The sequence below is a fragment of the Euprymna scolopes genome, chromosome 46 (genome assembly GCF_053919585.1).
Source record: "Euprymna scolopes isolate OS-2025 chromosome 46, ASM5391958v1, whole genome shotgun sequence".
Lineage (NCBI taxonomy): Eukaryota > Metazoa > Mollusca > Cephalopoda > Sepiida > Sepiolidae > Euprymna > Euprymna scolopes.
Window position 1 is genome coordinate 215,397,019 of NC_136527.1, and position 26,072 is coordinate 215,423,090.

General features: G+C 37.2%; 1 protein-coding gene across 1 annotated transcript in view; it reads right to left on the bottom strand.

Moving 5' to 3' along the window:
- The window catches only part of LOC145271054 (uncharacterized), a 55,230-nt gene extending 30,000 nt beyond the window's left edge, over positions 1-25,230 (bottom strand). The window contains exon 1 of the mRNA XM_080126601.1: positions 25,047-25,230. The gene's annotated coding sequence lies outside the window, so the exon portion shown is untranslated. The remainder of the gene's footprint in view (positions 1-25,046) is intronic.
- Between the last annotated feature and the right edge of the window lie 842 nt (positions 25,231-26,072).

The window sequence follows — 26,072 nt, forward strand, 5'->3', positions numbered from 1 at the left end:
GATATATTTTTCGTATTTTTATTCAATTTAACATGTTTATTCAGCTCGAAAAGCATGTTTACCAATGTATTGGAAAATTCAAAATGGCGACCGACTCTCTCTTTAACACGGTAAATTCGGAAAAAGGTGTAATAAATAATAAACTAGAGAAAATGCTATTAAAAAACCACCGAATATATGTCAAGTTATGTCACGGTAACATATATTGAGCGAATTTCTAACAGTATTTTGTCTAGTTTATTATTTATAACACCTTTTTTCGAACTTACCGTGTTAAAGAGAGAGTCGGCCGCCATTTTGAATTTTCCAATACATCGGTAAACACTGTATGCTTTTCGAGCTGAATAAACATGTTACACTGAATAAAAACACGAAAAATATATCCAGTTTGGTAGAAAAGTAACTTATCTTGCCTTTGATAACATTTATTTGTTATATATTTGTTTTTTGACAACTTTTTCGAATCTATGTGTACAGTAATACAAACCCCGAAATTACATTTATTAAAATCCATTATTTCTGAGTAACTTTTTTTTTTCCAGAAAGATAAAACCCTGAATTTTATCATATAGAAAACAGAATAATGTAAAACTTTTTCTACTATTTTTAATTAAATTTTAAATGTTAAATTTTCCCCAAAAGTTAACAATTGGCATTTTTTGTTTTGCACAAAAAACGTATATAAATAGTTAAAAAAAAAAAAAGGTTTTTGAAAGAATTTGTTTATTTCTTGTCTAAGATTTCGGGTGATTTTCTATGAGAATATGCAAAAATATTATAATATAAGTACCTGGATTTCAAATAATTCCACTTATTCATATAGGCAACCAGTTACTTCGAGTCGATTTGATTACTCTGTTTACAAACTTTACATTTGTTTTTTTTTTGTTTTTTTGTGTTTTTTTCACAGTGATCACCACTTATCAAGGCCCGGAAGCCACTCAGGGATAAGGGTTATTGCAAGTACATTACGTTAGTGTGGAGATTTCATGGAGTGTTTACTTAAGGGGGCGGTTCATTAGGAATTTGTTAACATTGGACTTGAAGACATCCAAGTTGTAGTCAGGTGGGAAGCAGGCAGATGGAACAGAGTTCCACAGGCGTGCAGTTCTAAGAAAGAAGCTTTGTTCATGGAATCCACGTTTTGATTTAGGCACAGATATAGAGTGGGGGAAATTTTTCACAGTGGATTCAGCTAGACGGGTGTTTTTCGTGAAAGGACCAGGGATTGGAGTTCAGACGAGCACCTATCATGGAAATAACGATAAAACAAGGATAGGCTCGCAACGTCTCTTCTGTGGGAGAGGGGTTGCAGGGTAGAGAAAAGGGCATCCCCCACTAAGCCACGAAGTCTATTTTGTACTCTGTCAAGGCATGATAGGCTGTTTTTGTTTTGTTCTTGATAAAAAGCAAACTACGGAAGACCAAAAAGCCAAAAAAAAAACAAAAAAAAAAACTTATTTTTCAGTGACGAAAATTTCAATGTATTATTAACGCTGAGGCTGGCCAGTACCAGATGGGTGACCATTTGTATGAGTTTGGTTTTTAATGTGTATGTGTGTGGGGGTCAGGCTCTCCAAAATGGGGGGGGGGCAACTTAAAGCAGAATAAAAAAAAATATTTCAGCGCGTTTGGTCCACCATAGTCGAAAGGCGGCAAACGTTTTCTAACTGGATCGAAAAAAATGATGCTATTTTTAACACAAAGGGCACAATATTTATCGAATTTTTTTTTTTGTATCGATTCTTCAAAGCATACCGTGTTTAATAATGGTCATCGGCTCACTAAAAAGAAATTAATTTATTTATCAAAGATTTTAAAATGGCTTTTTTCGTATAAATATTAAAAAAATTTTTTTTTTGTTTTGCTTAACTTAAATAAATTATTTTACTTAACATATTCACCGAATTTCACACTTCAAAACTCAAAAGCGGGATAATTAAACACAATCGAAGTTCTGATATTCAGACGTCAAAATAAGGTATGCAAACAATTTTTTTTTTTTTTTTTTTTTAATCTATAATTCTGTCCCTTACAACAACACAATATGTTGTGTTTAGTTTCAGATGATTATTTTAAGCATATTTGTTCCCACTTCAAAACAAGAGGGGGGAGTTGTAAGCAAAAAAAAAAAAATATATATATAAATATCGTTTATGAAAAACAAGTACACTGTTATAAAGTTCATTCTTCTCTTAATAATGTCTGAAAATTTCGTATTGATTGGATATTACCTGATTTTTGGTAGATTTTTAAAAAGACGGTCCGTCAAAAAGTACTAAACTTCCCCCCCCCCCCTCAGTTTTGGCGGTGCCTACACTACAGCATATCAGCATTACCATCACTATAATGGGAAAAGTTATTTTTTTTAATTTTTTTTAAATTTCCATTTTCACCCCAGACAAAGCACAATGCCACTTTGATGTAGGGGGCTACTATCAGGGACATAACTTGCAGGGATACTATGTAGGGAGTTGAGCAGCAAGACGTCTGGTCACATTACACTTGAACTTCTGCATGTCAGTACAGTTGGGAAAGCAGAATCCCGGAACGGAGTTCCAAAGTCTAGCAGAAGGTTTTTTTTTGTTTTTTGTTTTTTTTTTACACAGTGATCACCACTTATCAAGGCCCGGAAGCCGCTCAGGGATAAGGGTTATTGCAAGTACATTACGTTAGTGTGGAGATTTGATGAAGTGTTTACTTAAGGGGGCGGTTGATTAGGAATTTGTTAACATTGGACTTGAAGACATCCAAGTTGTAGTCCGGTGGGAAGCAGGCAGACGGAACAGAGGTTTTCTTACATCTAAGGATTTCTACTGTGAAGGGGTGGGATTTTGCTGCCTGTCGGGGTTGTCCGGGGTAGTTAAGTCGAGGGAGGGGTATCCACCATTAAAATACTTGTAGGACAACATTTCGTCGATGGGACAGAGGCTGAAGCTTAGATGACAGTTTTTTTTTTTTTTTTTAACTTTTTAAAATCATCTTAATCAATATTTGTGTCAGCTGAGTCTTAGACTTCCACTGGTGCCATGTAACCTCATGGTCGGGTCGTCGGCGACTAAACCGGCCCCACCCCCACGCCCGGGGTAACCTGGGTGAGGAGGGTGTGGGGACACCCAACAGGACCAAAAACAAGACCTATCAAAGGTCGGATGCGCTTCTTATTAGCCAACGGCCATCTCCTGCAGCCAGAGTCGGTACCAACGTATCGACCTTGTCTTTCCTTGGGTTCTACCGACTCTGGTCAAGTGTCACTCGTGCCGCTTGGGCAACGCACTAGCAGTGTCAGAAATTTCGTGAAAACTATTGAATAATTCCACCCGCTATCTTTCCAAGCTTATAACTCCTCGAAAAATGTAATTCAAGCCCTAATTTTTTTTTTTCAATTAAAAGGAGCAAGGACCAAGGTTTCATTAAAAAAATAAAAATAAAAAAACAACGTGTTTTTTTTTTTTTTTTTAAAAAAAAAGGTTTAAAACTTCGGACTTTACAGGTAAATTTCTAAAAAAACACTACTTTTTTTGCTTTAAATTTGAATATATTATTTATTGATCTTTTATCTTCAACTTGTGATATATAAAACTTTGGTGAGTAAATTGATTATTTACTTTTTAATAGACATTTAAAAATGGGGGGGGGGCGTGAATTAAAAAAAAAAACGTTCGTCTAAAATATTATATTCGGTTTATTGGAAAGAACATAAAATTTCACATTGACCCTGAAAATATCGTAAAAATAGAATCAATAGAAAAATTTTGATAGATTTTTAAAGTTTAAAAATTGAAAAATAGTTAACTCGTAACATTCAATTAATTTCATTACTGTTTTTTAAAAAATAAAAAATTTCTATTAATTTTAAAACAACTTTAATAGTTTATTTTGGAAGTATAATCCATAAAGAAAATAAACAACCCGTTTTTAAAAGAGAAATTACGAGTTTTTTTTATATTTTATTTGCAGTTTCGTGTTAGGGGTGTCAAAAATTCCTACAAAAATTCCGATACACCTAGCAACGCACGAGTTTCTTCACCCAGGCTCTCGCAACGGTGGACACAATACTATACATCGAGTCCAATATAATATAAATCTCACTTATCTGTTTAAATGTATGTATGTATGTATGTTTGTATGTCTGTAAAACTTTCGACAGGGGTGACGGATTTTCACGAGACTGGTATTTTTTTTTTTTTTTTTTTTTTTTTTTTTTACACAGTGATCACCACTTATCAAGGCCCGGAAGCCACTCAGGGATAAGGGTTATTGTAAGTACATTACGTTAGTGTGGAGATTTCATGGAGTGTTTACTTAAGGGGGCGGTTCATTAGGAATTTGTTAACATTGGACTTGAAGACATCCAAGTTGTAGTCCGGAGGGAAGCAGGCAGACGGAACAGAGTTCCACAGGCGTGCAGTTCTAAGAAAGAAGCTTTGCTCATGAAATCCGCGTTTTGATTTAGGCACAGATATAGAGTGGGGGAAATTTTTCACAGTGGATTCAGCTAGACGGGTGTTTTTCGTGAAAGATTGGCGAGGGGGGACCAGGGATTGGAGTTCAGACGAGCACCTGCCATGAAAATAACGATTAAACAAGGATAGGCTCGCAACGTCTCTTCTGTGGGAGAGGGGTTGCAGGGTAGAGAAAAGGGCATCCCCCACTAAACCACGAAGTCTATTTTGTACTCTGTCAAGGCATGATAGGCTGTTTTTGGCAGCTCCTGCCCAGATATGGCAACAGTATTCCATCCTTGGCCGTACTTGGCTTTTATATAGATAGAGAATTGCATCAGTAGTGAGATATCTTCTGGTATCATTTTGAAGACGATCTATCGGACGACAAATATCGAAAAATTGGCTAAAAACAATAATTGCTTCACACCCAAATTTTCTACAAGGAGAGGGTCGCTTTTCTCGCCGATATTTGCGAAAGTCAGCCCCTCTTTTCGATTGACTAGCCTTAATTTAAACCTTTGCCACTTTCTCTTTGGCGGTGGACGTAACGGCAAAGACGTCACGTTTTTTTTTTTTTAATTTTATTTTATTCCCGTTCTTTTCCTCCTTCGCGGTACGGTTTCGAGCAGAATGTGGTTGAATGGGGGCTGCTCTCCTTTAACAATTACAAGACGCCTCTCCAACCACCTATAGCCATGACAAATAGCTCCCTACCTGAGAATTCTTCCTTAAAACTCCGCAGCCTTACATTTGCGGGCAATATGAACTGGAATAAATACATAGAGGATATTGCAAAGGCTGCTGCAAAGAAGGTGGGTTCCCTTTATCGAGCTAGAAGACTACTCGCCTAAGAGTGTCCTGTACCTTTAGAAGGCCACCATTTTCCTCCTTCGCGGTTAACATTTAATGCTAGTAAGACTAAGCTGCTCTCCTGGTAACAATTACCAAGCCGCCTCTTCAACCACCGATATCCATGGCAAATACGATTACAGCAAAGGTAAAAAATTCGCGGAAATATATTTTTAAGTAGCGGCTGCGCCGCGTCGGCACACACAACGCCGAGTCAAGCACGAAATTGAGTACACTCAACATCAATTACACTCAACATCAATTACACTCAACATCAATTACACTCAACATCAATTACATCAACATCAATTACATCAATTACACTCAACATCAATTACACTCAACATCAATTACATCAATTACACTCAACATCAATTACATCAATTACACTCAACATCAATTACATCAATTACACTCAACATCAATTACACTCAACATCAATTACATCAATTACACTCAACATCAATTGCATCAATTACACTCAACATCAATTACACTCAACATCAATTACACTCAACATCAATTACACTCAACATCAATTACACTCAACATCAAATGCACTCAAAATCAAGTACACTCAACATCGTCTTACCATCAACGCTTACCCTGTGAATTCAGAGTATGGGAAATTCCCATATTCACAAAACAAAATCACCGAAAAAACAAAAATACCCTAATTAAGGGTAAGGATAATGAGTAAACGTTGGATAAAAGGATGGTTAAAATTTTTACGAACTGGCCAGGATTTGGACCTGGATTTTTCTGATACGTAGTCAGACGAGTTATCCATTGCGCCACAAATCCTGTCCATATGCCGAAAAATGTTTCCGCGACTGTATACAGACAGTGCTAAATTCCGTTGACATGGGTAGGTAACTTTTTCGATATTGCACGAAACGGCCACAAAACCCTTATTTCAGTCTTTTTGTGTAACTCGGCGTTGTTTTGTTACGAACCATATATAGATAAGGAGCTCACACCTTTCAGGGAAAAAAGAAAATTTCAATTCGGTGCATCCGTTCGAAAGTTTTAATAAATAAATAAATAAATAAATAAACGTTTAAAATTTTATTAATAGTATAGATATCGAGCTAGAAGACTACTCACGACTACTCAAGGCCACCATTTTCCTCCTTCGCGGTACGGAGGTTAACATTTAATGCTAGTAAGACCAGTACACTATAATTCCACTCTTCAACCACCGATATCCATGGCAATTTCTTGAGGATTGTACCTTCAAAAACCTCGGCTTAACATTCACAGGCAATATTAACTGGAACAAATATAGTGAGGACATTGCAAAGGCTGCTGCAAAAAGGTAGATTCCCTCTACCGAGCTAGAAAACTACTCACATCCGAGACTATCCTGTACATCTGTATGAGCCTTTTCCAAGTCTCACACAAAACACACATTCACATTTCAAGCTATGCCATATACATACGCGCACGCAAACATACGCGCCCACATCCACACATGTACACATATTCACGTTCGCGTACATACACTCACATTCACGTGTATATACACACGCTTACGTATACACATGTACTCACACACGCGAACACGAACACACACATGGACGACGTCACTTCCGCTTTCTAAGGAAATACACATGCACAAAAGACACTCTGGAAACGAGTATAAAACAAGGAGACAAGCTGTTTCTAATCCTTTTTAGGACTAGCTCTCGGCTAGAGAGGTTGGGCTAACCAATCGCCTTTCCTTTGGGAGGCGCGCGCACGCTCGCGCGTCGTCAACACCCCTGCGACTATGTATGGGGCACGAGCTAAAGACTGTATGTATACATTCTCACTCTTTCTCTCTCTATCTACTACTGTTCCCTGAGAACACCTTCGCGTAGCTGACTACTAACTGATGACAACTCTAATATCCTCTTCTTTGTTTACACGTTGGACTACCATTCTCAATTTTCCTACAGCATTTATTTCTCTTCCCACACGCGAACAAACGATACTGACCCGAACTTGAGATGAAAACACATTTCCTTTTCTTGCTACAACACCAGTCCTGCAACGAACATTGGTTACATACGCGCGGACATGTTATAACTAAAACGTTCATTTCTTTCAACAGCAAATAAACGACGTTTATCTTATCCATTAATTGAGTCTTCGTTTCCTTCAATTCCCATTCGTTTCATTATTCTTTTGTAACGGGATTGGGGTATTTATATATCCTAGTCCCCTACAACATCATGGCCAATCAAATCAGTACATGTTGCTTAGTCATAAAATTTGATTTTCTCAGTTAAAAAAGAAACACTTAATTTACATGATTTTTGGAATATGACATCTTCATTCTATGACAGGTACATATATATCCTAGTCCCCTACACATCTACAAGGCCACCATTCGTACATGCATGGAGTTTTGTTGCCATATCTGGGCTGGTGCATCTACCACTAGTCTCTCCCTCTTGGATAGGGTCCAGAAATGGGTCTCCAACCTAATCGGTCCCACTTTATCAACTAAGCTCCAGCCCCTGTCCCATCACCGCAATGTTGCATCACTGCGCCCGTTTTACAAATATTTTAATGGAATGTGTTCTGATGAACTTGTTTCACTTGTACCCCTCCCTTGACATACATATCCCCGATAGACCCGCTTAGCAACAAAATCTCACCCCTTCACTGTTGTTGTCTCTAAATATCAGAAAGCTTTCTACTCTAATAGTTTCTTCCCTCAAACAGCTAGACTTTGGGATTCCCTTCCTGTTACCAGCTTCTCTCACTGTACTGATATGCAGAAGTTTAAATGTAATGTAAACAAACATTTAGATAAAGTCCCGAAAAGTCTCCAATCTAATTGGTCCCACTTTGTCAACTAAGCTCCAACTCCTGTCCCATCACCTCAGTGTTGTGTCTTTGTGCCTGTTTTACAAATATTTTAATGGAATGTGTTCATTGCACTTGCGTCCCCCCCCTCCATGTACATATCCCAGCGGCAAAATCACACCCCTTCACTGTTGAGGTCCGTAAATGCCAGAAAGCTTTATACTCTAATAGCTTCTTCCTTAGAACAGCTAGACTTCGGAATTCCCTTCCTGCTGCCTGCTTCCCTAATTGTACTGATATGCAGAAGTTCAAACGTACTGTAAACCAAAATTGTTTGGGGGGGGTTAAAAAAAATCCAGCATCAGCATTGTTATTAACCTTTTTTTTTTAACAAAGGAATAATCTCTTATCAAGGCCCAGAGGCCACTCGAGGATAAGGGTTAAAGAGTGTACAGTAGTCCCTATTTACAATGCCCCCCCCCCACGGGGCAGAGTTAGACACCAGGGTCGTTTTTTAACGTGGAGAAAAGGTACAAAAATAAACAATTGTCTCAGTCGTGAAGGACTTCTCCACCGAAAGAGAACAAGAAAATGAAGTGCAGCATCTGAAGAACAGATACTACACTTTGATCTTGTTTATATATTTTATTGCTTTTAAAATTTTGTAAATACAAAAAAAACAAAAGATTATCAAACAACAAAATTAGGCACAAGGCCCTACAAGAGATCGGGGAGGGGAAGGGTTCAGGGTCTTTGTGACTAAAGTGATTAAAAAGTAATAAATGTAGACTTTGGAGTCTTACTCTTGACTGGCAACATTTACCAAAATACCTCATTCACTCTATGGATCTTGAATTAACTAATAAATCCCCAGCGTTTAAGAATCAAAACCATATTTACAATTAATAAACAGTTGTCTGTGTGTTTGTGTATGCATTTTTTTTTTTTTTTTTTTTTTTAAATATATTAATTTTGTGTGTGTATGTGCATGTGTGAAAAAATAAAGTTAAATTTCATCTCTATATAAATAAAATGAACTCATTTTTTCCCGTCTGATTTTGACATTAATAGGATTAAAAATCAAGATATTTCATGCAAATATAATATGCACAAACGGAAGAACAATATCTGAGGTGTGTTATAGGCTTATTATTTCTCAAATTCCTCGATAATCTTAGATTTCTATACTTTTTCTGCTGAGAAGTCACGGCCAAAATCGGTTAAGATCAATGGAAGTGGTAAAATATTTTCTCTCTAATAAATTCCTCCTCCCCCTGCCACCACTTAACACCGTTTGGGGATCGTTCACAAGGAACAGTTGAGAAGAGAACACCGGTTTGGCTTCATAGTTTTTTTTTTTTTTTTTTTTACATTGGCATCACCACATTATCAAGGCCCAGAGGCCACTCAAGGATAAGGGTTAAAGAGTGTACAGTAGAAATTGGTCAATATAGTAATCATTAGTAATGAAAATTTGGTAAATTTGATAACTTATATGGAACGGCTCATCAAGAACTTATTTACTTTAGACTTGAACACAACCATATTGTAGTCAGCCGGAAAGCAGGAAAACGGAACACAATTCCACAGGCGTGCAGTTCTAAGAAAGAAGCTTTGTTCATGGAATCTATGTTTAGGTTTAGGCACAGATAAAGAGTGGGGGAAATTATTGATAGTGTTTATAGCTAGATGAGTGTTTCTTGTGAAAGTTTCGCGAGGGGGGACCATAGATTGAAGCTCAGTTGAACACTTTCCATGAAAATAACGATACATCAGAGACAAACTCGCAACATCTCTTCTGTGAGATAGAGGTTGCAAGGAGGAGAAAAGGACATCTCCTACGAGGCTACGAAGTCTATTTTGAACTCTATCAAGGCAGGACAAGTCCTTTCTAGCAGCTCCTGCCCAGATGTGGCAACAGTATTCCATCCTTGGACGTACCTGGCTCTTATATAGATAGAGAATAGCATCAGCAGTGAGATATCTACCGGATCGATAGAAAGATCCCACCATTTTTCCAGCGGCCTTGGCAACAGATTTGATATACGTGTTCCATTTAAGATCAGGAGTAATGGTCAAGCCAAGAAGCTTGTCAAAACTTGAGGCCTCCTGAAGACGAGAGCCATTCATTTCAATTGATGACAAATGTGGATTAGAATGTTGATGATGTAAAGAGAGAAGTTTGGTTTTAGATGCATTAAAAGTAACCAGCCACTCCTTTCCCCATTGTACTACGTGCTCAAGATCAGAGGAGAGAGAATTGGAGAGAACTTGGTCGTTTACTGTCTTAGATGTGGTACCATAAATGGTAGTGTCGTCAGCATAAATGTCTACAAATGATGTAAGGATATGATTTGGAAGATCATTAATGTAGATCAGGAAAAGAGTTGGGCCCAGGATGGATACTTTCAAACATAAAGTAAACGGATTCATGTAAGTAAAAACAAAAATAGCATTTATTGCCTTTGGTAATAATTATTTATATGTGAAGTTATTTAAAATCACTAAACTAAGCTACAGTGCTCTGTGGCGTAGTGGTTAGCGTGCTGGACAATTCACATTATATTTTCACGTTCGCGCCGACCTACCGTAGTCGTTTTTTTTTTTTTTTTTTTTTTTTTTCCTAAACAACTGGAATGGACTTTTCTTGGTGGCCGAACTGTTAACGTTGCAGATGTTTTTTTTTTGTTTTTTTGTTTTTTTTTCACACTTTATTTTCCTACTTTTACTCATGACTCCGGGTTTGATCCTTCCTACTTACCTACCATAACATTTTTTTAAAACTCCCCCCCCCCCATCCCGGAAACAAACACTCGGGCAACGCCGGGTACCCCCGCTAGTTGGTAAATAAAAAAGTTTTTGAATTAAGAAAAGGATTGCTCGTGGAGAGGGGAAAACTAATTAAAAGTGTTCATATCCAAAACAAAAGATAAATCCTACTGGGTTGTTAGTGAGACCCCCCTGTACTAATCTAGGTGACTAGATCCCCCCTCCCCCACTGTTTTCTGGGGAACCGAAAACAAGCAGGGCGATCCCTAATGGGGATTGGGGAAAATTTCTTAATGGCAGTGGGAGAAAACAAAGCAACGGGTGGAGGGGGGTTGGAAGGTGACCTCTGAGTAGGGGAGTGACCGGGGATGTTGAAAAAGCAAGGATGTGGCACAAAGGGGATGGGCAGACTCAGAGGTTCTCTAGTACCAAAAAATAAAATCAGGAACAGGATCTCATTTATACCACCAGTCAAGAGTCTTCTTAAGTTTTTCTTAGCTAGAACCTAAGCGGGATGGGTTCCGAAGGCCCCAGCACCGCCCGTGCCATGCTTAAGGAGGGAACACGTATTGAAACTTGGCTCCTCGACGGATGCACAAACTAGTGCTGTGCACCCACCTCTTGTCAAATTCCACTCTAGGCAACCTCCTCCAATCGCATCTGATCTTTACTTTAAGCAGATGTTTAAAGTAAACGATCAGATCCTGATCCGGAACAGATGTCCCTTCGTGGACCAACTTGAGGCGCGTGATCCAAATCACCATGCGCGCTACTGCCAGGATCGCCAGGACAACCATTCTTTCCTCCCTGGGGAATGGCGGCTCCATGTTGTACACAAAAAAACCTTCGTCGAGATCGAGCAGACATTCGGCATTGATGCGAGCCGTTACCCCCTCGACATACTCCAATAAGGGCTGGATCCGGCTGCAACTAAAAAACGCGTGCCCGATCGTTTCGGGCTCATGTTCGTCACAGCGCGGACAGAAGCCGCTCGTATTTTCTTTATACCGGCAGAGTTCGTCGAGAAGGGGCAGCGCGTTACGGACCAGTCGCCAGGTTAGGGAAAATTCCGAGTTGTTCAGAATCTCCTGTCCCGGCGCCCAACTCCAATGAGAACGGACAACCTTGATCGACCATCCCATCCGCCTACAAAGTGGATCCTTCGCGGTCCACTCCACTAGCTCCCGATATAGTTTCTTCCTTGGCTGATCGAGGACACTGGTCCCCGGCAAAGCTCTAAGAGCGGTCCGGCATTCGGAGAAGAACTTAGACTCCCCCCTCGGTCTACGACAACCTTCTACCGAGGGGTTGGGTTTGAGATTGGGAAACGAGTTCTCAACCACAGGGACCCAAGGAGCGTCTTCTTCAAGCGAACGACCCAGGAAAGCCAATCTCTCGGCATTTCTATGACACAAGAGACTGTGCTGACCCAGGCCTCCCTCGCTCGGCCTCTGGACACAGACCTCTCTGCAGACATAATGCTTACCATCGTTCCACAATAGTAAATCGAGGCGCCTTTGCAAGCGGGTTAGTCGTTCTGCAGGGAGAGGAAGTACAGACAATCGGTAAAGGATGAGCGGAAAGACGTATGTAGCACACGCCTCCGCCCGATCCTTCAAGGACAATTTCCTTCCAATCCAAGTCTTCACCGACGATTTGACCTTGCCATATACTTCCGACCAATTCTTTTCCAGCTGAAGTCCCGGTCCAAACCAGACACCGAGAATACGGACCGGTCCATCGGTCCAGCTGAAAATACCTGGAAGCGAGTTTACCCCGGTCCAGGCCCCCAACCGCAGGCCGACAGACTTGCTGCGGTTGAAGATGGCCCGTGACTTCTTCGTATCGAGCGAGCGCCTCGACCACCGCTTGAACGTCCGTGTGGCAAGACACGAACACGGTGACGTCATCAGCGAACGCGGAAACCCTGGCTCGTGTGCCTCCAGGGAGGGCTATTCCGTGCAGGACTGGCGTAGCCGCCTCGTCCCTTAACTTGCGAAAGAGGGGTTCCAACGCCAGGACGTACAACAGAGGCGACAGCGGACAACCCTGACGCACCGACCGAGAGACAGCGAATGACTCCGACAGCTTACCGTTGATCTGCACCGCTACCGTCAGCCTATCATACAGGACAAAGATCCACTTGCGGAAGTCCGGATTAAATCCGGCGGCCTCTAGCACAGCTCCCAGGAACCGATGGTTGACCCTATCGAATGCCTTGGACTGATCTAAACTGATCAGCGCGGCTTCAGCGTCGTCTTCTGTCCCCTCTATGATCGAGCATATCAAATGCAAATTGTCTTGAATCGATCTCCCCTTCACAGCATAAGTCTTGTCCGGTTCGATCAAGTCAGTGATGACAACCTGCAAACGATTCGCAAGAATCTTTGCCAAAATCTTTAACTCTGTGTTTAGCAGAGTCAAGGGCCTAAAATCGTCAAAATTTTCCACCCCACCATGCCGTTGACCTTTCCTCAGCAATGTGATCACTCCCTTGGTCACCTGTCCAGGGATGGAACCCCGAGCAAACCAATGGTTGAACATATCCTTCAGAATAGGGACCAACATGGGCGACAGCCTCAAGTAGAACTCGTAGGGTAAACCATCAAGCCCTGGGGATTTGTTGTAGCCGACCTGCTTCAACGCAGTAATGACCTCATGTTCAGTAACAAGACCATCACAGCTAGCCGCCCGAGCCGCCGTCTTGACCAAAAATGGGACGATATCATAGGAATCGTTAGTCGTGTAAATTTGGTAAATTGGATTACTTAAGAGGAACGGCTCATCAAGAACTTATTTACATTGGACTTGAAGATGGCCATATTGTAGTCGGCTGGAGAGCAGGCAAACTAAACAGAGTTCCAAAGGCGTGCAGTTCTTAGAAGGAAAGTTTGTTCATGGAATCTATTTTTTTTAGTACTTTTATAGGAGTTATCACTTATCAAGGCCCAGGGGCCCCTCGAGGATAAGGGTTAAATGGGGCAATATCATAGGAATCGTTAGTAGTGTAAATTTGGTAAATTGGATTACTTAAGGGGAACGGCTCATCCAGAACTTGTTTACATTGGACTTGAAGGATAAGGGTTAAAGAGTGTGCAGTAGTCCCTATTTACAATGCCCCCCCCCCCACGGGACAGAGTTAGACACCAGGGTCATTTTTTTTAACGTGGAGAAAAGGTACAAAAAATATTGTAGTCAGCTTGAAAGCATGGAAACCAAAGAGAGTTATTATTTAGAAAGCCATTCTTAACATGTGGAGGGTTTTTTTTTTTTTTTACTATTTTTACTATTCTGTACCATATTGTAGTCAGCTGGAAAGCAGGAAAATGGAAGAGTTCCAAAAGCTTTGTTCTTGGAATCTACGTTTAGGTTTAGTCTCTATATAAATAAAATGAACTCATTTTTTCGCGTCTGATTTTGACCTTAATAGGATTAAAATTCAAGATATTTCATGCAAATATAATATGCACAATCGGCAGAACAATATCTGAGGTGTGTTATAGGCTTATTATTTCTCAAATTCCTCGATAATCTTAGATTTCTATACTTTTTCTGCTGAGAAGTCACGGCCAAAATCGGTTAAGATCAATGGAAGTGGTAAAATATTTTCTCTCTAATAAATTCCTCCTCCCCCTGCCACCACTTAACACCGTTTGGGGATCGTCCACAAGGAACAGTTGAGAAGAGAACACCGGTTTGGCTTCGTAGTTCTTTCATGTGAAGTTATTTAAAATCACTAAACTAAGCTGCAGTGCTCTGTGGCGTAGTGGTTAGCGTGCTGGACAATTCACATTATATTTTCACGTTCGCGCCGACCTACCGTAGTCGTTTTTTTTTTTTTTTTCCTAAACAACTGGAATGGACTTTTCTTGGTGGCCGAACTGTTAACGTTGCAGATGTTTTTTTTTTTTTGTTTTTTTTCACACTTTATTTTCCTACTTTTACTCATGACTCCGGGTTTGATCCTTCCTACTTACCTACCATAACATTTTTTAAAACTCCCCCCCCCCGTCCCGGAAACAAACACTCGGACAACGCTGGGTACCCCCGCTAGTTACAGATAAAGAGTGGGGTAAATTATTGATAGTGGTTTCAGCTAGACGAGCGTTTTTCTTGTGAATGTTTGGCGAGGTGGGGGGATCACAGATTGAAGCTCAGACGAGCACTTGCCATGAAAATAATGATAAAGCAGACAGGCTCGCAACCTTCTTAGTGGCCGCCTCCATGTACATATCCCAGCGGCAAAATCACACCCCTTCACTGTTGAGGTCCCTAAATGCCAGAAAGCTTTATACTCTAATAGCTTCTTCCTTAGAAGACTTCGGAATTCCCTTCCTTCTACCTGCTTCCCTTACTGTACTGATATGCAGAAGTTCAAATGTAATGTAAACCAACATCTTTATCTTTCTTATTTCTTATTATTTATTATAGAAAAGTGATCCCCCACTTTAGGTTTAGGTTTAGTTACAGATAAAGAGGGGGGGGAATTATTGATAGTGGTTTTTTTTTTTACATAGGCGTCACCACTTATCAAGACCGATAGGCCACTCAAGGATAAGGGTTAAAGAGTGTAGAGTAGTCAAAAGGACAATATAGTAATCGATAGTAATGGAAGTTCGGTAAATTTGTTAACTTAAGTGGAACGGCTCATCAAGAAACTTGTTTACGTTGGACTTGAAGACAACCATATTATAGACAGCTGGAAAGCAGGAAAACGGAAGACAATTCCACAGGCGTGCAGTTCTAAGAAAGAAGCTTTGATCATGGAATCTATGTTTAGGTTTAGGCACAGATAAAGAGTGGGGAAAATTATTGATAATGTTTTCAGCTAGTTTAGTGTTTCTTGTGAAAGTTTTGCAAGGTGGGGGGGGGCATAGATTGAAGCTCAGTCGAACACTTTCCATGAAAATAACGATACATCAGAGACAAACTGAAAATAATGATAAAGCAGACAGGCTCGCAACGTCTCTTCTGTGGGAAAGAGGTTGCAGGGAAGAGAAAAGGGCATCCCTCACTAAACTACAAAGTCTATTTTGTAGTCTGTCAAGCAGGATAAGTTGTTTCTAGCAGCTCCTGCCCAGATGTGGCAACAGTACTTGGCCCTTAAGTTAAGAATGGCATAAGCAGTGAGATATCTACTGCGGCAGTAGAACGGTCCCACCATATAATCCTTTGTTGTTATTAAAGTAAGGAATGGTTACAAAAGAGGGTTTTTTTTTTTTTACATAGGCATCACCACATTATCAAGGCCAAGGGGCCACTCAAAGATAAGAGTTAAAGAGTGTACAGTAGTCAATGGGACAATATAGTAATCATTAGTAATGAAAATTTGGTAAATTTGATAACTTCTATGGAACGGCTCATCAAGAACTTGTTTACGTTAGACTTGAAGACCAGCCGGAAAGCAGGAAAACGGAAGACAATTCCACAGGCGTGCAGTTCTAAGAAAGAAGCTTTGTTCATGGAATCTATGTTTAGGTTTAGTCACAGATAAAGAGTGGGGGGAATTATTGATAGTGTTTATAGCTAGACGAGTGTTTCTTGTGAAAGTTTGGCGAGGGGGGACCATAGATTGAAGCTCAGTCGAACACTTTCCATGAAAATATTGATACATCAGAAACAAACTCGCAACATCTCTGTGAGATAGAGGTTGAAGGGAAGAGAAAAGGACATCTCCTACGAGGCTACTTTTTTCCATGAACAAAGTTTCTTTCTTAGAACTGCACGCCTGTGGAATTGTCTTCCATTTTCCTGCTTTCCGGCTGACTACAATATGGTTGTGTTCAAGTCTAACGTAAATAAGTTCTTGATGAGCCGTTCCATATAAGTTATCAAATTTACCGAACTTTCATTACTAATGATTACTATATTGTCCAATTTCTACTGTACACGCTTTAACCCTTATCCTTGAGTGGCCTCTTGGTCTTGATAATGTGGTGATGCCTATGTAAAAAAAAAAAAAAAGACAAAAAAAAAAATCAGATGTCCTTTTCTCTTTCCTGCAACCTCTTTCTTATGTTATTTTCATGGAAAGTGCTCGACTGAGCTTCAATCTTTGGCCTCCATCCTAGCCAAACTTTCACAAGAAACACCCGTCTAGCTAAAATCACCATCAATAATTCCCTCCCCCCCACTCGCTTCTTTCTTAGAACTGCACGCCTGTGGAACTCTGTTCCGTCTGCCTGCTTCCCACCTGACTACAACCTGGATGTTTTCAAGTCCAACGTAAACAAATTCCTAATGAACCGCTACCTCAAGTAAACACTTCAATAAATCTCCACACTAACGTACTTGCAATAACCCTTATCCCTGAGTTGCTTCCGGGCCTTGATAAGTGTTGACCACAGTGTAAAAAAATAAAATAAATAAATAAATAAATGTCATCAAAATTACTTTTCTACCTAACTGGATATGTGTTTAGTGTTTTTATTTAATGTAGCATGTTTATTCAGCTCGAAAAACATACAGTGTTTACCGATGTATTGGAAAATTAAAAATGGCCCCGACTCTCTATTTGACACGGTAAGTTTAGGAAAATGAGTTAAAAATAAAAAAAAAACCTATACACAATACTGTTAAAAACCCACTGAATATATGTCAGCCTATGTCACGGTAATACATATCCGAATATTTTATAATTCTGTTATAATAGTAAGTTTTTTTTTTAAAGAATTATAATATAATTTTTTTAACATCAGATATTTTAATAGTAACTAATTAATTTGTTAAAAAACAAAATTTTAAAAACGAATTTAATAAAAATTTAAATAATAAAAACGGAAAATTTACGGGTGAAATTAATTTTCCATCCCCATTTCTCTTCTCTCTCTCTCCATCCCCATTTCTCTTCTCTCTCTCTCTCTCCATCCCTCTTTATCTTCTCTCTCTCACCCTCTTTCTTTTCTCTCTCTCTCACCCTCTTTCTCTTCTCTCTCTCTCACCCTCTTTCTCTTCTCTTCTCTCTCTCTCACCCTCTTTCTCTTCTCTTCTCTCTCTCACCCTCTTCTCTCTCACCCTCTTCTCTCTCTCCCTCTCACCCTCTTTCTCTTTTCTCTCTCTCTCACCCTCATGCATCTGAAAATAGAGACATTTTCAAGTCGTTATTGTTAGGTGAAAGTACAAAATTACATTAAAAAAAAAAAAGAAGACCATTCGCATATAAAGAGTTAATAGGATTTTAAGCTTTTTTCTTTTTAATAATTTTTTTAAACATCTGATATTTTCAGTACAACTAATTTTTAAAAAAATAAAAATTTAAGAACGAAGTAAATACTATACCTACATCCCCTCTTGTTTGGACTTAGAAATTGTTCAATTGAATACACGTTGAGATGCCTTGGTCTATAGGATTGTCATCTACCAATACCTACATCCCCTCTGGTTTGGACTTAGAAATTTTCAATTGAATATACGCTGAGATGGCTTGGTCTATAGGATTCTCAACTACCTATACCTACATCCCCTCTTGTTTGGACTTGGAAATTTTCAATTGAATACAATCTGAGATGCCTTGGTCTACAGGATTGTCATCTACCTATACCTACATCCCCTCTTGTTTGGACTTAGAAATTTTCAATTGAATACACGCTGAGAAGGCTTGGTCTATAGGATCCTCATCTATCTATACCTACGTCTTTTTTTTTTTTTTTTTTTTTTTTTACAAAGGCATCACCACATTATCAAGGCCCAGAGGCCACTCAAGGATAAGGGTTAAAGAGTGTACAGTAGAAGTTGGTCAATATAGTAATCATTAGTAATGAAAATTTGGTAAATTTAATAACTTATATGGAACGGCTCATCAAGAACTTATTTACTTTAGACTTGAACAAAACCATATTGTAGTCAGCCGGAAAGCAGGAAAACGGAAGACAATTCCACAGGCGTGCAGTTCTAAGAAAGAAGCTTTGTTCATGGAATCTACGTTTAGGTTTAGGCACAGATAAAGAGTGGGGGAAATTATTGATAGTGTTTACAGCTAGACGAGTGTTTCTTGTGAAAGTTTGGTGAGGGGGGACCATAGATTGAAGCTCAGTTGAACACTTTCCATGAAAATAACGATACATCAGAGACAAACTCGCAACATCTCTTCTGTGAGATAGAGGTTGCAAGGAGGAGAAAAGGACATCTCCTACGAGGCTACGAAGTCTATTTTGAACTCTATCAAGGCAGGACAAGTCCTTTCTAGCAGCTCCTGCCCAGATGTGGCAACAGTATTCCATCCTTGGACGTACCTGGCTCTTATATAGATAGAGAATAGCATCAGCAGTGAGATATCTACTGGATCGATAGAAAGATCCCACCATTTTTCCAGCGGCCTTGGCAACAGATTTGATATACGTGTTCCATTTAAGATCAGGAGTAATGGTCAAGCCCAGAAGCTTGTCGTCTCCTCTTGTTTGGACTTAGAAATTTTCAATTGAATACACGTTGACTTGCCTTGGTCTATAGGATTGTCATCTACCTATACCTACATCCCCTCTTTTTGGACTTAGAAATTTTCAATTGAATACACATTGACTTGCCTTGTTCTGTAGGATCCTCATCTACCTATAACTACGTCCCCTCTAGTTTGGACTTAGAATTTTTCAATTGAATACCATCTGAGAAGGCTTGGTCTATAAGATTGTCATCTCCCTATACCTACATCCCCTCTTTTTGGACTTAGAAATTTATCAATTGAATACACATTGACTTGCCTTGTTCTGTAGGATCCTCATCTACCTATAACTACGTCCCCTCTAGTTTGGACTTAGAAATTTATCAATTGAATACAATCTGAGAAGGCTTGGTCTATAGGATTGTCATCTCCCTGCAACGTTAACAGTTCGGCCACCAAGAAAAGTCCATTCCAGTTGTTTAGGAAAAAAAAAAAAAAAAAAACGACTACGGTAGGTCGGCGCAAACGTGAAAATATAATGTGAATTGTCCAGCACGCTAACCACTACGCCACAGAGCACTGCAGCTTAGTTTAGTGATTTTAAATAACTTCACATGAAAGAACTACGAAGCCAAACCGGTGTTCTCTTCTCAACTGTTCCTTGTGAACGATCCCCAAATGGTGTTAAGTGGTGGCAGGGGGAGGAGGAATTTATTAGAGAGAAAATATTTTACCACTTCCATTGATCTTAACCGATTTTGGCCGTGACTTCTCAGCAGAAAAAGTATAGAAATCTAAGATTATCGAGGAATTTGAGAAATAATAAGCCTATAACACACCTCAGATATTGTTCTGCCGTTTGTGCATATTATATTTGCATGAAATATCTTGATTTTTAATCCTATTAATGTCAAAATCAGACGGGAAAAAATGAGTTCATTTTATTTATATAGAGAAGAAGAGAAGAGATTAGGCAAGACTGGAGTTTAGGTGGAAAAATAATCTCGAACCCTTTATCACATAAAAGGAACTAATTTCCCTAATCACCGGTACGTTACTATGTCAATAATATATAGACAATATTGGTATTTCAGAAGTTGTTTTTGAAAACAACTTAAAAAAAAAAATTCTATTTATATTGCTTTTAATTAAAATAAAAAAGGTTTTCGTAGGTTACAATTATGAAAAGTTCTATTCATATTTAAATGTCTTATAAGTTCCGTGTTTTTTTTTTTTACACAATGAATACCTTTTTTAATGAAGGTGCTAGTGCAGAGAGTGATCCGCGCTATTTTTAAAATCGTATTTCCAAGTTTAATTAAAGTTTTACGATATGTTTTTTTTATTCAATTGTAAAGGTAACGTATAGAATAGGTCCAAAACACCTTCCCCTCCCCATGTTAAGAATGGCTTTTTGGTGCTAATGCAGAGAGTGATCCGCGCTATTTTTTAAATCGTATTTCCAAGTTTAATTAAAGTTTTACGATATGTTTTTTTTATTCAATTGTAAGGGTAACGTATAGAATAGGTTCAAAACACCTTCCCCTCCCCATGTTAAGAATGGCTTTTTGGTGCTAATGCAGAGAGTGATCAACGCTATTTTTAAAATCGTATTTCCAAGTTTAATTAAAGTTTTATGATATGTGTTTTTTATTCAATTGTAAGCTTTAAGTATAGAATAGGTACAAAACACCTTCCCCTCCCCATGTTAAGAATGGCTTATATAGAGAAGATATAGGGATTAAATAATTATTTGTAGTTCCCTTTCAAGTGGCCCTTTAATTTAATAATAAAAGCCGTCAAATCTAAGCTATAAATGCAAGTTCCTTCCTGTTGAAGATTGTTATGATGGCTGACTGGTTGTTCGCCAACATAATTTGCCACATATATGATTTATTTTTCATATCGTCCATAGCCATTCCAGGTCGCCACCTTTTTTAGGGGTCCTGGATATGACCTTAAACTATATCCGATGGTGAGGACCCAGCTTGCAGGCTTCGGAGAGTGTGGAGCCACCCTTTAATTGCCATTGCTCCCAGGTCCACTCTGATATGGAGAGGTAGTATCTGTTAGAGTCCCAACTATAGGTTAAATAGAAACTGACTTGAAAAAAAAAACAAATATACTCTATTAAAAAAGATTTCTTCAAAATCACTGGATGTGGCATTAAATAACTTGAAAACAACTAACTAACCAACATTTTTTAGGGCGCTTGGAATTGAGTTGAAGGTGATTCTTGTTCTAGAGTTCAAATCGTGTAATGGGGGGGGGTGCTGAAATAAAGACTTCTTTCAACATTTTTTTTTTCTTTTCTTAATAAAATAAGAAGTCAGAAAAAAAAAAAATTTATTAAAATATTAAACAATAAAATAATTATCTTTTTAAAAATAATTAAAATTTTAAAACAATTAAAAATGAATTGTTAAAAGAGTTAATATTTATAAAATAATATAATAGAATATTTATTTATTATTTATTCAGTTATAATAGTAAGTTTTGTTTTTAACTGTAAAAAAAAAAAATAAAAATTTAAAAAAGAATTTAGTAAGAATGTAAATAATTTTTTTTTTTTTACATAGGCATCACATTATCAAGGCCAAGAGGCCACTCAAGGATAAGGGTAATTAGAGGTATTTTGAGGGGGGGGGGTCCGGAAATAAAGACATTTTCGATTCTTTGTTAGGTGAAAGTACAAAATTATAAAATAAAACCAATCTCATATGAAGAGCTAATAGGATTTTAATTTTTTAAAGAATTATAATTTTTTAAAGAATTATAATTTTTTAAAGAATTATAATTTTTTAAAGAATTATAATTTTTTAAATAAGTTCTTTTATCAGATGTTTTCATTTAAAAAAATAATTTAAGAACGAAATCATTTTTTTTCTTGGGTTTGTATTACTGTACACATAAATTAAAAAAAGTTGTCAAAAAACAAATATATAACAAATAAATATTATCAAAGGCAATATAAGTTACTTTTCTACCAAACTGGATATATTTTACGTGTTTTTATTCAATGTAACATGTTTATTCAGCTCGAAAAACATACAGTGTTTACCGATGTATTGGAATATTCAAAATGGCGCCCGACTCTCTCTTTAACACGGTAAGTTTGGGAAAAGGTGTTATAAATAATAAACTAGACAAAATACTATTAAAAAACCACCGAATATATGTCAACCTATGTCACGGTAATACATATTGAGTAAGTTTCTAACAGTATTTTGTCTAGTTTTATATTTATAGCACCTTTTCCCAAACTTACCGTGTTAAAGAGAGAGTCGGGCGCCATTTTGAATTTTCTAGTACATCGGTAAACACTGCATGTTTTTCGAGCTGAATAAACATGTTACATTAAATAAAAACACTGACAACATATCCAGTTAGGTAGAAAAGTAACTTATCTTGCCTTTGGTAACATTTATTTTATATATATATTATTTTGACAACTTTTTCGAATCTATGTGTACAGTAAAACAAACCCAATATTTTTAATATCAGATATCTTAATAGTAATTGATTTTTAAAAAAAAAAAAAAAAAGAAAAGAATTTAAATTATAGGAAATTTTAGGAGGAAGAGGAGGAGGGGGTCTGAAAATGAAGCCATTTTCAATTTTTTGTTAGGTGAAAGTACAGAATTATAAAATTATAAAGAGTTAATGGGATTTAAGCTTTTTTTAAAAAGAATATAATTTTTTTTAACATCTGATATTTCATTGTAACTAATTTAAAAAAAAAAAAAATTTAAGAACGAATTTAATAAGAAATTTTAGGGGGGGTTGAAATCAAAGCCATTTTCAATTCTTTGTTAGGTTAAAGTACAAGTTAATTATGGTTCTAAAAAAAATTTAATTATAATTAAATTTTTTTTAACATTTGATACTTCAATTGTAACTAATTTAAAAAATGAATAAGAATTTTATAAGAATTAAAATATTTATAGGAATTATAGAGGGGGTCTTTTCAGACCCCCCCCCCCGGCCCCATAATTCCTATAAATATTTTAATTCTTATTAAATTTGTTCTTAAATTTTTATTCATTTTTTAAATTAAAGACATTTCTAATTCTTTGTTAGGTGAAAGTACGAAATCATAAAACAAAACCATTCTCATATATAAAGAGTTAATAGGATTTTAATTTTTTTTTTAATTATAATTAATAAGTTTTTTTTTTAACATTTGATATTTTAATTGTACCTATTTACTATGCATTTGATATTTTAACATTTGATATTTTAATTGTACCTATTTACTATGCATTTGATATTTTAATTGTACCTATTTACTATGCCTCCCCAGGGGACAGAGTTAGACACCAGGGTCGTTTTTTAACGTGGAGAAAATGTACAAAAATAAAAATTGTCTCAGTCGTGAAGGATTTCTCCTCCACTGAAAGAGAACAAGAAATAGAAGTGCAGCAACTGCAGCATCTGAAGAACAGATACTACACTTTGATCTTGACCAAAAGGCCAAGTAATATTGATATTTTAATTGTAACTAATTTAGAAAAATGAATAAAAATGAATAAAAATTTAAGAACGAATTTAATCAAAATATATTTATTTATTTTTTTTTTTTTTACACAGTCATCACCACTTATCAAGGCCCGGAAGCCACTCGGGGATAAGGGTTATTGTGTGTACAGTACGGTAGTGTTGGAGATCTGATAAAGTGTCTTGTTTTTTTTTTGTTTTTTTACACAGTTGGTCACCACTTATCAAGGCCCGGAAGCCACTCAGGGATAAGGGTTATTGCAAGTACAAGTCTTACTTACAATAATATATCATTTTTTTTCTTGGCCTTCGGGACAAGATCAAAGTGTAGTATCTGTTCTTCACTTCTATTTCTTGTTCTCTTTCGGTGGAGGAGAAATCCTTCACGACTGAGACAATTTTTATTTTTGTACCTTTTCTCCACGTTAAAAAACGACCCTGGTGTCTAACTCTGTCCCGTGGGGAGGCATAGTAAATAGGTACAATAATATATTTATAGGAATTAAGGAGGAGGGGGGGTCTGAAAATAAAGACACTTTTAATTCTTTGTGTTAGGTGAAAGTACAGAATTACAAAATTATAAAGAGTTAATAGGATTTTAAGCTTTTTATTTATTTATTTATTTATTATTTAAAAAAAAAAAAAGAAACATCTGATATTTTCATTGTAATTAAATTTAAAAAAAATAAAAATTTAAGAACGAATTTAATAAGAAATTTTAGGGAGGGGGGGCTGAAATCAAAGCCATTTTCAATTCTTTGTTAGGTGAAAGTACAAAACCATTCTCATATAAAGAGTTAATAGGATTTTAATTTTTTTTTTTTTTAATTATAATTAATAATTTTTATAAATAATTATAATTTTTGCAGATATTTTCATTTAAAAAAGAAAAATAATAATAATTTAAGAACGGATTTAATAGGAAATTTTATGGGGGGGGGGCTGGAATCAAAGACATTTAAAAAAAAAAAATTCAACATTTTCTTTTTTCTTAATAAAATATAAGTCAGAACAAAAAAATATAATTAATAAAAATATTAAAACAATAAAATAATTATTTTAAAAAAAAAAAATTTCAAATTTTAAAACAATTAAAAATAAATTATAATAAAATAAAAAAAAAAACCCAGAAAATTATAAAATAAAACAAAAAAAAAGGGGGTAAAATTTAAATCGAAATCCAAAAAGGTTTTTAAAAAAAATCCAAAACAGGAAACGACAGGAAAGCACTAAAAGTAAATAAACGACAAACGTAAACAATTTTTTTTTTTTGTCAACAAAAACAAAAACAATGTTTTTTTTTTTGTTACCTCAGCCGACAAGAAAATCCGGGCTTTTTGGCCATTGAAAGCGACTGCATTGTGTTGCGGCCGGTGTTAACCATAAAATGTCCCCTCTTTAAAAAACATCCGCCCGCTCACTCGCCTCGTCCTCATTTTCTAAGAGCTTAGCAGGCCGCACGGGGCGCACGGCATTGCCCAGTCGTAATATACACCTTTGGTTGGTTGGTTATTTTTGTTTTACGACATATCAACCTGTTGCCAAGGCCGCTGGAAAAATGGTGGGATCTTTCTATCGATCCGGTAGATATCTCACTGCTAATGCTATTCTCTATCTATATAAGAGCCAGGTACGTCCCAGGATGGAATACTGTTGCCACATCTGGGCAGGAGCTGCTAGAAAGGACTTGTCCTGCCTTGATAGAGTTCAAAATAAACTTCGTAGCCTCGTAGGAGATGTCCTTTTCTCTTCCCTGCAACCTCTATCTCACAGAAGAGATGTTGCGAGTTTGTCTCTGATGTATCGTTATTTTCATGGAAAGTATTCGACTGAGCTTCAATCTATGGTCCCCCCTCGCCAAACTTTCACAAGAAACACTCGTCTAGCTGTAAACACTATCAATAATTCCCCCCACTCTTTATCTGTGCCTAAACCTAAATGTAGATTCCACGAACAAAGCTTCTTTCTTAGAACTGCACGCCTGTGGAATTGTCTTCCGTTTTCCTGCTTTCCGGCTGACTACAATATGGTTGTGTTCAAGTCTAACGTAAATAAGTTCTTGATGAGCCATTCCATATAAGTTATCAAATTTACCAAATTTTCATTACTAATGATTACTATATTGTCCAATTTCTACTGTACACTCTTTAACCCTTATCCTTGAGTGGCCTCTTGGCCTTGATAATGTGGTGATGCCTATGTAAAAAAAAAAAAAAAAAAAACCTTTTCCAGGTTATTTAATGCCGAATCTAGTTATTTTGAGGAACGATTTTTAATCGAGTATATTTGTTTTTTTAAGTCGGATTCTATTTAACCCATAGTTGGGACCCCAACTT